The 9,704-nt window shown below is 35.2% G+C and overlaps 2 long non-coding RNA genes across 10 annotated transcripts; both read left to right on the plus strand.

The window, feature by feature from the left end:
- LOC104771319 lies at window positions 2,942–6,261 on the plus strand. 9 transcript variants are annotated; one of them, XR_002036821.1, is made up of 4 exons: window positions 3,142–3,492; window positions 3,597–3,683; window positions 3,867–5,116; window positions 5,728–6,261. It is a non-coding gene; the product is annotated as an uncharacterized LOC104771319 (long non-coding RNA). The 9 variants fall into 9 exon arrangements; XR_002036824.1 differs by having other exon boundaries at window positions 3,871–5,116; XR_002036820.1 differs by adding an exon at window positions 2,942–3,135 and having other exon boundaries at window positions 3,231–5,116.
- LOC109131119 lies at window positions 6,750–8,156 on the plus strand. The gene is made up of 3 exons (XR_002036875.1): window positions 6,750–7,037; window positions 7,912–7,985; window positions 8,080–8,156. It is a non-coding gene; the product is annotated as an uncharacterized LOC109131119 (long non-coding RNA).

Here is a 9,704-nt window from a genome sequence, read left to right on the forward strand (position 1 = left end):
TCATCAGATGACTCACCATCGGAGTCGTCGAAAACATCAAATCGGGTTGAAAATTCATCGTCTTCTTCTTCGTCAGATGCTACTTCAACAGCTTCTTCTTCGTTTTCTTTGTCAACAATCTTACCATAATCAAAACAAGTGCCTTCAAATCCCCCACCGCACACTTCGGGGGTAGATTCTGCTTTCGAGTTTCTGCTTCGCCGAATCATACTTCCTCTAGCTCCACTAGTTCCTGTAGACTCTTTCGCCGAAAACTCTACACAGAGACGTAGCTGATCGGTTTTCCATAGCCCCAAAAAACATTGCAACTGTCGATCATTGGAGACAAAAACTGGTGGAGTATGATGCGCCATATGTTTGATTGCCTTGTTCGAGAACATGTAGCTCAGCTTTAGCTCATGTCTAAACGAATCCAATCCGTAGTCTTCAAGAACAAGCTTAACAAGCTTGTCGTGTGTTGTGCCTCCATCTATCTGCACAACTATACACCCTCTATCGTCGGATTTAAATACATATCTCTGTGTCTTTATCCACTTACCGGACACAACTAGTATCGGCACTGGATCCATGAAAGATAATGAAGAACAAGGTGGAGAAGAAGTAGAAGAACAAGGTGTGAAGAAGAAAGTGAAGAAGAAGTAGAAGAACAAGGTGAATAAGAAGGTAAATAGTTCACTTATTAACCAGTTGAAGAACCAGAGTCGAACGACGTTTCGTATTTCCGGAGAAAAAAGATGATGACATGGAATGCTGACATGGATGCTGCGTCCGACGTGGCAAGTCAGCCATGAAACAATACCATAACTCAGTCTAACTAAAACTCAACCACAACATGAAAAACATTACAGTAATTAAAAAGCAAAAAAAATTGCTGCGAAACTCAGCCGCTTCATTAACTGAAAATATGTAACTCAGCCGTATCGTTTGATAAGTCAGCCGTAACTGAAAAACATTCTAGTAATTAATCTTTTGCTAATAAGTCAGCCGTCAAACGGCTGACTTGTCGATAAGTCAGCCTATTACGGCTGAGTTATAGTTTTTTACCATAACTCAGCCGTAACTACATCTCATAAGTCAGCCATTTTTCATAACTCAGCCAGTCGGAAAATGGCAACTCAGCCGTGTCGTTGTGATAACTCAGTCAAAATTTTGACAACTCAACCGTGTCGTAGCGATAACTCAGCCAAAATCTTGACAACTCAACCATCAGGTGAAAACTCAGCCATTACTACAGCTGAGTTATGCGCATAACTCAGCCAAATTTAATAAGTCAGCCATAACTCTTGGCTGACTTATAAGCGTAACTCAGCCAGATTTTCATAAGTCAGCCGTCCGCTCTTACTCAAATGTTTTTTTGAGTAACTCAGCCGCAACATACCTATAATTCAGCCGCAACATACTCTGTATCGCGTTACGGCTGAGTTATGGTACACGTCAGCGATTTCTGACGTGGCGTCTGACGTGGCAATGGCATTTTTGTAATAACGTTTTTTCCGGTAACATAAAACAGGGGCACGCTGGGTATTTTGAAAATACCCGAAATATTTTAGTAATAAAAAGTTTTTTGTAGATTCTGGTAATATTACCTAAAATGAGTAACATTTAAATAATTCACCCAAAAAAATAAATTATTTTTTTCTATAATAAATTTGACCAATTAAATACAGACAGCACACCAACTCTTCTCAACAAGAGTTGGTGTTAAAACTTACTAAACAAGAGCCAACTCTTATTGTTTTATCATTTTTGATTTATTTTTAATCTCAAATAGAATAAAAATCTTGCTAAAAACCCTGTTAAAGTCACCAATGGACTTGCTTTTATGACTCTGACAACTTGGTACGTGAAGTCCACCTTTTGGAACCTGTGGAAATGTAAGATACATATTTGTATAAAATATAGAATAGAAAAAAATGAAGCTTACCGAACGGAGGTTGCCAATTGTGAAAAATCCTTCTCAATTTTTTTCGTCCACTGTTTTTCTTTCATATCATACACAAACTTAGGAGGGATCTCATCATAAATTACATCTATAGGTGATTTGTATTGGCTATTTCTCTCCAACCATGATGGAGTAACGAACATAAAGCTTCACGAATAGGACAGAATCTCCTTCCGATGCAGGAACAAATTGGGTTCCAGAAAGAAAGCGTGAAAATTGTTTATGTAGATGATGTAAAAATTGTTTAGCGGTGATGTATATAGTAGTCATAATAAGAATGTATTTATAGAGGAGAGGTAAGTCTAGGTTTAACACTTTTATTTATTAGTTTTTTTAAAAAATAAGTATAATGGCAGAAAACAATAAGTTGTTATTTTATAGGTTAATTGATAAAAAGTATCTTGAGTTATGTAATATTAACACATTAGCCTTTTTTTGTAGACTAGGGATTATACCGTGCTACGCGCGGTTTTTTATTTAATTTTGTTTTATAGTTATGTTTTGAGGTATTGTTAATTGATGTTATATTTTTTTTAGTTTTTGTTTGATTTATTTGTTTATATTTGAGTTAGTTACTAATATCAGATCTGTAGTTTAATTTATGTTTACAATATCTTTTCATATTTGAGTATTAAGTAATTTTTAAAATTTGTTGAAATTGTAAGATAAATTTTTTTGATGAACATTAGTTTTACATGGTTTTAAATTTGGTATTTATAAATTTTGCATAAGAATTCTGTCTATTTTATAAATTTTTAAATCTTCTAGATGACAAACATGTTTATGTATGGTATTTTTAAAATATTAGATTTGTATAAGTGTTTAGAAAAAAAGACAGAAATATTTTTTCCCTATTTGTTATTTTGTAAATTTAGGTAACAGCAATTGGGATATATATATCATGGGTCTCCATGATCATGATTATAGTTAATAGTTAATTTCAACTATCGCAATTGCAACATATTAATTATTTTGCATTTTGTTTTTGTTTTTCTATACTCGTAAATATGAAAATGTTTCTAATTTTTTTTTCCTTTGTAAGCATAAATGGTCGTCATCATCTTTTGTCTGTCGTTCTCTTTCTCTATCTCTTAGAGGAAACCAGATAATGAAGATTTGAATAAAACATCCCTTCCTCTCGTGTTGCTTTCTTCTAATTTGTAATTTTTCTCTATATTTCCTCACTTGGCTAGGTCTCGTCTCATCTACGACAATCTGTATCTTTTTAAAAATAAATTTCAATTGCATATGTCATCTTAATCGATTGGTGTTTGTAATGGTTTCTCAGAATTCAATTGAATTGAATTGGAACATGAGCTAAAAGATGGAATCGGATCTGGGGAAGTTCTTCGTTGGTGGAATTTCGTGGGCTACAGATGAAGAAAGCTTAAGCGACTATTTTAGCAACTAATGTGATGTTGAGCAGTTGTGATCATGACAGATCGTGCCACTGGACATAGTCGTGGTTTTGGTTTTATTGGGAGATCGTGCCACTGGACGTGCTTGTGTTGCTGAGAGAGTCATCACGGTCGAGAAAGACATCAACAATGGTTAAAAATTTCGATTTTTTCCCCTTTGATTACTGAATCTGTGATTTGTTGTTTGATCATACAGTACGAATCAGCAATTAACGAAGATAGGTTGTTATTTGTAGATTTATTGAAGACAACGGGAGATTGTACATATAGATTTTATACTATGTCACGGAAGTGAAGCTTTAAATTGGAAATCAAATAGATATGTAAGAGAATACAAACTTGATGTCATAGCTTGTAGATTATCTTTATGATAGAGTCTACACCATAGTTCTCCTACATATAGGGCAATTATGGTTCACATACAACCATGGAATTATACACTCATGGTGATAGATGTGTTTGCAATTGTGATTGTTGATATCATTGCGTCCTTTGAATGTTTGTAGACAGATGGTGCACTCTTCATTTTCTTCTTCTGCGGTTGGTTGTCTTTTGGAAGTCTCTAACTCACCAATGAGGACGTCCGTGTCTAATCTGGAATTGGCATGGAGGTTGTAATCTGTAATTGTCAAAGTTAAAAGAATTGACCTACCTGTTGGAGGTTCTGTCATTCGCACTGCATCAAAGAATTGGATGAACCTTGAAGTCATTCTTGTTGCGTCGTTTTCTTCAATCTCATGATACGATAGAAGATAGAGAAGGTTTCTGCTCAAGGTTTGCAAGGTAGGTCCTCCACCATTAGGGGTGTAAGGGATGCGTATGCTTATGTCGTTTTGATTCATGTTTGGTCTTCTGATAATGATGGCGATTTCATTGGATGTTTGAATGTTAGTACTGAAAGTTTGGAATGAAAAAGTAGATATGATATTTGTGGTATCTGCCACGGTTTTTTTGGTAGCTATTTGGTGTTTTTGGGGTTGCTCTTTGCATCAGAGAGTCTGTTTATATATACTTGAGTGGAGTCGCTTGGAGTTCTATGGTCGGTATGGTTTTTTTTTTTCTTCTTATCTTGTTTCTTCGTTGCATTACAATGTTTGTTTATCTATATGTGGCCATAGTCGTTTGGAGTCTTCAGTTTTGTGTAGGTTACTGTTGGTTTTTGGAATTCCTTCTTCATTATTTGCTGTGAGTTTTATATTCTCATTGAATTTTGTTGATGCGTTTTCTTTTTGTAGTTTAATAGTCCTTCTTAGCTACTGAATTTAAGATCCTATACTGGGGGAACTGGGGAAACCCATCCGACTAAAGGAAAGCTTTTTTGGAGAAGATAAGGTTTCTTATGTTCGTTTGTTTATGTTTTATGGCCGGTTTTTTGTCTTTAGTTTTGGTCAATTATGTTTTTTAGATTTTATTATGGGGCTTTTATTTGTAATGCTGGAGGCCCATTGTGTTGGAGGGTAGAACTACTGGATTTAAGATAATTGTTTGTAGTTTTGGTTAATTATGTTTTTTAGAATTTTTTACGGGCCTTTAATTTGTAAGGCTGGCGGCCCATTGTTTTGGGGTAAGATCTATTTTGAGGTTTACTGTATGATGAGCCAAATTAATTAACCTTAGAGTAAAGCAATACCACATATAATTTGAAACGTGAATTTCATTTTTCAAGTGAGAAGCAAATTACTAAAACAAAATGGAGCCACGTCGAAGTATATCTTGGTACCTAACAAAAATGAGACGAAGTGTTCACTTTAGCCAGGTAAATGTATATCTTGCTAGATTCCTTTTTCTATTTTCGTGTGGTTTTTTATTACATTTTGTATTCAAATTATGTTTTTAGGTATTGTTAATTGATGTTATATATTTTTTTGTTTTTGTTTTTATTTATTTGTTTATATTTGAGTTAGTTTTTTTTTTCTATGTTTTGCTTTAATGTAAGTATTGTTTTTTTTTTTTGGTTTTAGATGTTGTAATTGTGTAAATGATAGAATAGAGTGTTTGATAACATTAAATAAGGACGATATAGACCATTGTTTTTGAATTATCTTTTGAGGTATTGTTATTTGTTATACATATATATTTTTGTTTATGTTTTTAAATTTTTTTTAATATTTGAGATTGTTAATATCTGTTTTTTTCTCTATTGTTAGGATTATTGTACATTCTTTTTTTATTGGTGTTAGATGTTGTAGTTGTGTGAATGATAGAATAGAGTTGTTGATAAAATGCAAGAAACACTATTTAGAGCATTGTCGTCCTACATAGTGGACAACTTTTGTTTGCATACAACCATGTGATTATACATTCATGGTGATAGATGTGGTTACATTTGAGGGTGTTGATAGCATCGTGATCTTTGAATGTTTCAAGGCAAATAGTGCAGGCTTCACTTTCTTCAGATTTTGTTGGTTGTCTTTTGGAGTTCTCCAGATCCGCAATGAGTACATCGGTGTCGATTCTGGTATTTGCATGGAAGGTGTAATCTGTGACTGTAAAATATATAACAATAAACCTACCTCTTTGATGTTCGGTTCTTTGAACTGCAGTAAGTAATTGGAGGAACCTTGTTGCCATGCTTGCTGCCACGTTCTCATCAATTTCATGATATGTTAGAAGATAGTGGAGGTTGCTTCTCAAGGTTGGTGGTGTAGGGTTGCTGCCGTTTCGACTGTAAGGGATGTGGATGATGATGTGGTTTGGATCGGTGTTTGGCCTTATGATGGTGAAAATGATTTCATTGGATCTTTGCGTAGTAGAGCTGATAGTTTCATATTGAAAAGTACATTGGAGATTTTGTGCATCTCCCATGTTTTGGGTTTTGATTTTTGTTTTTCTTATTATATTTGTTCGTTGCATTACAGTGTTTGTTTATATATATGTGGCCATAGTCGTTTGGAGTCTTCAGTTTTGTGTTGGTTACTATTGTTTTTTGGAATTCCTTCTTTATTTTTTGCCGTTAGTTTTATATTCTCATTGAATTTTGTTGATGCGTTTTTTAAGTAGTTTAATAGTCCTTCTTAGCTACTAAATTTAAGATCATATACTGGGGGAACTGGGGAAACCCATCCGAGTAAATGAAAGTTCTTTTAGAGAAAATAAGTTTCTTATGTTGGGTTGTGTATGTTTTATGGCCGATTTTTTTTGGTTTAATTTTGGTCAATTATGTTTTTAGATTTTTTAATGGGCCTTTAATTTGTAATGCTGGAGGCCCATTGTGTTGGGGTTTGAACTATATAGAGGTGTAATATATGTTTTGTTTTCAAAACATTTCGTTCATTATAGGCCCGATGCCCATTTTATTTGTAATAATCCGTTGGCCTTTTTCCTTTTTAAATTTTTTTTCGTGTTTATAGTTTTGTTTTTGCTTTAGTTTGGACCACATGTGCGTTGATTTCCGGATGATTGAGTTTTTTTTTGGGTTTTTACTTATTGTGCTTTCTTCCTCTTAATGTTAAAATCGAGAGATTATGTTAAATCATCAAAAGAAATATGTAAAATTGAAGGAAAAAAAAACTTCAAAGCCAGCTGTTTTCTTCTTCTTCTTCTTCTTCTACCATCTCTCTTTTTGGTCGCTTTCAAAATTCCTCAAATTCATCCTCCGTTAATCACCAGCATTGTCTTTCTTACCGATCTGACTATCTCAACATTCGAAATCTCCGGTGTTAAAGCTTGATCTGAAGGTTAGTTGTCAAATCGATTTTTTTTGAAAAAAATTTTCCCCCGGAACTTAGTTTAATTGTTGAATTTGTTTTTTTTTTAGTTTTGTTTGTGTGTTCTGAGATCCTGTTTTCCGGGTAGACCCAATAGAAAGTAGATATTCCCGAGCTTGTTTTGTTTTTTTTTTGTTTTTTGGTCCTTTGAGATTTGGTTTGGGTGAACTTGAATCTGGTTCATATGGGGTTTTTTATATATAAATTATGTCCATGTGTCTCGGTTGTTTGAATTAAACTAAACTTGTCTACGGTTGTTTGAAAGTGTAGCTGGAGCTGGAGAATTATGAATAAGTCGCTATTTGGAAAATGTATGTATGCGTTGGGTTTTATCAAAAGAGAGTTGTTAAGTTTCGTTTACAGAAAAATGTAGATCTACTTGGTCATATGGTTGACTGTGAAGATGTACAATATCTTTCTATCCTTCCTTTTGTGATTCTATACTTGTAGCTCTTATTCATTCATCTACTTTCCACCTTTTTTTCACTTGCTTGTAGTTGTTCCTGCGAGTGGGAATTTAGTTTTATTGGGTTGCATTGAGATTATCCTCTTTTTCGTAGGTATGGACATATTGGGAATTATGTTTCTTAAAAAGTTATTTGAAAATACCTATATGTTGGTGGTTTAGTTATGCTGCTCCATCTTGTTTGATTGTAATATCTTCAAGTGCGATTTGATGGCATGCCTGTGTATTATGGAAGATTGTTAGGTTGACGATTCATAGTTTTGAATTAAAATAAGTGTGTTATGTAGTTTCCTTACCTTGTTATTTCTGGATATCTTTGAAGATTTCTTGATAGACGATGTTTCTGACTCCATCTTTCTGTGCATCTTCTTCTTGTAGAATGGTTAGGCCTTCTGGAGATGTTACTCTTGATAGAGCTACGTATAGTTGGCCATGGCTAAAGACTGGTTTGGGTAAGTAGAGTAGAACTGATTTCAAACTTTGACCCTGACTTTTGTTTATTGTCATTGCGTAACATACGCGTACTGGAAATTGCCTTCTCTGCAGTGTGAAAGGGTGGTCTGAAATTGGTGGGGACAAAATTATCCTTGGTAGTAGTACTTTATTTCCAGCATGTGTACCGGTGAGTATTTCTCCTTCGATAACTCGGTCTCCCAGTTTTGTGACTATTAGTCTTGTTCCGTTGCATAGACCTTCTTTTTGATTAATGTTCCTCATGAGCATTATAGGGACGCCAAGTTTTAAACTTAACTTATGTTTTGGCATGCCTGGATACTCTAGGGAGTTTAAGTACTCCATAGGATATGATGCTTCATAGTCTGCACCCATTGTATCTGCCTTGCTGATGCTGTCATAGCTGAAATAATCCTTTAACTCTCCTGCTACTTCTGCTAACATGTATGCATTAATCTCATCCACTGTTTCGTTCCTTGGAGTTAGAATAGCTCTTTCTGTTAGGGCTTCTGTTATGCTTTGAAGGTCGTTTTGGGGCTTTCTTGCTGTTTGAGAAATTTGTTGCAGTGGATCTCCAGTAGGTTCCAGAAGGAATCTGTTTCCAATGATCACTTGCTGTCCTTCGTCACTCTTATTTTGCTTGTTATGATCGCACTCTGGGGCTGTTCCATCACCTACACTTAGCAACCAAGTAGCAAAACCTATTTCTGAATGGTGTAGTCTCATGTTTTTTTCTAAATGATATATGTTGCATTCCTCCCATATATATGACTTGCTTATAGACGCTAGAACTGTATCTGCTCTTGTCCCATGAGTGATTACTGGGAGAATTTGACGGAAATCTCCGCCAAGAAGCACCGTTTTCCCACCAAACATTTTTTCGCTAGCTGTTGAATCTTCCGTAGACATTAAATCCCTTAGTGTCCTATCTAGAGCTTCGAACGCATGTCGATGAGACATTGGTGCTTCGTCCCAGATTATCAAATCTGTTTTTAGAAGCAATTCTGCTAGCATTGTATTTGGCCTGATATCGCACATTGAATCTTCTGTAAGATTTAGTGGTATCTTAAATCTTGAATGTGCTGTTCTACCACTTGGTAATAGTAATGCTGCGATGCCCGATGACGCTACAGGTAGGACCACTTGTTTGGATGATCTTAGCTTTGCGATTATTGTTTTGTAGACAAAAGTTTTCCCAGTTCCACCCGGTCCGTTAAGGAAGAATAATTTACCCGAGTTCTTGGTTACTGATTCAAGGACTGCATCATAAACTGTTCTCTGCTGACTGTTTAGTAGTTGGAAGTGACTTTGATGCTCTTCGTTTTCTTTTTTTGTGTCGTACAATGATTCTTGTTTCAGCAAGCTGTTACCGAGGGCTTTCAAAATTTTCTTATCAGGTGTTGGCATTTCTGGGAAATCTGTGAGGGAGCGATCGTGTTGGTGCAGAAGTAATTCGACTTCTATCAAAGTATACTGCTGCAGTTCATCTTCGTTTAAAGTAAGCTTCTTAAATCCAAATTCCCGGCGTTGTTTTTCAAGAATGCCTTCAGCTAATGATTTCCAACAGTTTTCCCATAAACGTAATGGGTTAGCCACCTCACAGTAGATTAGGAGAAGGACAAATAGATGGCGTAACTGATTTGGAGTTGCCCATTGAGTTGACTCATCCATTACTTTAAGCCACTCCTTATCGTTGTCTAGTATACCTCTAGCCCTGC

Source organism: Camelina sativa, chromosome 20, assembly GCF_000633955.1.
Source record: "Camelina sativa cultivar DH55 chromosome 20, Cs, whole genome shotgun sequence".
NCBI lineage: Eukaryota > Viridiplantae > Streptophyta > Magnoliopsida > Brassicales > Brassicaceae > Camelina > Camelina sativa.